This window comes from Vombatus ursinus, unplaced genomic scaffold (assembly GCF_900497805.2).
Source record: "Vombatus ursinus unplaced genomic scaffold, bare-nosed wombat genome assembly UNPS02014909.1, whole genome shotgun sequence".
NCBI lineage: Eukaryota > Metazoa > Chordata > Mammalia > Diprotodontia > Vombatidae > Vombatus > Vombatus ursinus.
The window spans coordinates 2,750,507-2,752,149 of NW_020954687.1; the positions used below are offsets into that span (position 1 = coordinate 2,750,507).

Genomic DNA, 1,643 nt, shown 5'->3' on the forward strand with positions numbered 1-1,643 from the left:
AAATTAACAAGCATTTATAAAGCGCTTACTACATGCCAGGCATAGTTCTAAGCTCCCAGGAGACAACGAAAGGGAAAGACAATGTTTCTGACCTCAAAGAACTTAACATTCTGAAGGTGACATGAAAGGCCTTACTCTAGTTAGGGCCTGTTGCTTTTTCTTCAATAGTCACAAGGCAAAAAGGAAAATGAAAGGTATTATTTCCATCTTTTGTTTATATAACATATTGGTAAAAAGTTCAAGTCTGAAAGAACTTTCTAAATTATACAAAAACACTTCATTCAATTCTCATCTGAAGAAAAAGTATGTAGAAGTTCATCTGTACATCCCAGAATGGGAGTGGGGATAAAGAGAGTGAATAGCTCAATGTTTTAGCCGGAAAACCAGTGTGCTTAAATGAGTCTATGTCAGTTAGAGAGTTGTTGAAAAGAGGACACGAAGTTCTAATTAATTAATTAATAGGAAGATTATCTCCTCCAATCCACATCTGGCCCCTAATCCTATTCTGGAAAGTAGCCACCAGGTACCTGCCATAGTCATCTCCTAGGTCAGTTCCTTTTGTGGCCTTGGTCATCTCAAAATAGGGGCTGCCTTCTAGGAAAATCCCCATTGGATGACACCACATTAGGTAACTTGTCACCCCCTCCCCCAAAATTCTCAAGTCCTTTCCCAAATCTCCCAGTCCCTAGACTCCAGTTCTTTCATTGTTTGCTGAGTGCTTTCTGCTGGGAAAGAAATAGTCCATCTGGCTGTAGGATGTTGCCTGATATAGTGACAGAGAAGAGGAGAAGGGAGGGAGGGAAAACTCTCTTAAACTAAGTCTTCCGGGGCTTCCTTCCAGCTTCCCACCCTCCCCCAGTCATAACACTTATTCATTCCCCCTATTCATTCTTCTCTCAAAATCCTCAAACCTCGTCTAGTCTATTTGTCTTTCTCTACTCCCAACTTCTCACCTGGAAAAAGAGGAATTTTGCCTTCTCACCTGAGGAAACTGAGGCATAAAATACAACAGGGATCAAACCGAGATGGCCTCACCCTTCAGAGTCACCACTCCAAAGTCCTGTCTTATGCCCTCTGCCTCAGTCACTGCCTTGAACTTTCTTCTACTTACTTGTCTCCCCACCCAGAAAACCCACCTCAGTCCAGTCCCTGCCCTTACCTGCTTCGGATGCCTAGACCCTGGAACTAAGGAAGAAAACCAGCTTCTTCCCTCGGAAATCCAAGTCCAGGGAATGAAGGGGGTTTGAGTGGCAACGCTGCTTCTCCCCAGCTAAGGGCTTGCCATTCTGTTCCTGCTCTGGCTCTCCCTCCTCCCTTCCTACCTCCCTCCCGCCTCCTCGGCTGGGCTAGGAGAACCAGGTTACTTGTTATGACTTGAGTCAGAGGGGAGGAGCAGGTGAGCAACTCCTTCCCTGAGCTAATCCTACGGCAGCTCTGTTCCTAGGGCCTCTGGACTTCCGGGGAAGGGGGATGGGGGGGGGGGAGACAGGACTCATCTGTAGGGGAGCCCCCAAGCAGAAAACAGTGGGGCTTTTTACCCCAGGTGGCCCATGGGGCGATGGCTTTCCTGGATCAGGCTATTGTTCTCATTCTAGACTATTTGCCTTTTTGGAAACTGGGGGGGGGGGGGGGGGGGGGGGGGA

The 1,643-nt window shown here is 47.2% G+C and overlaps 1 protein-coding gene across 8 annotated transcripts in view; it reads right to left on the reverse strand.

Moving 5' to 3' along the window:
• INAVA (innate immunity activator) overlaps positions 1-1,643 on the reverse strand; it is a 28,470-nt gene that overhangs the window by 22,069 nt on the left and 4,758 nt on the right. For 4 of the 8 annotated variants that reach the window (XM_027843493.1, XM_027843492.1, XM_027843491.1 and 1 more), the window contains exon 1: positions 1,160-1,335. The exons of 3 other annotated variants lie outside the window; for them this stretch is intronic. The gene's annotated coding sequence lies outside the window, so the exon portion shown is untranslated. Of the gene's footprint in view, positions 1-1,159; positions 1,336-1,643 lie in introns of those variants that run through there. One more of the 8 variants, XM_027843494.1, reaches the window with a different exon arrangement.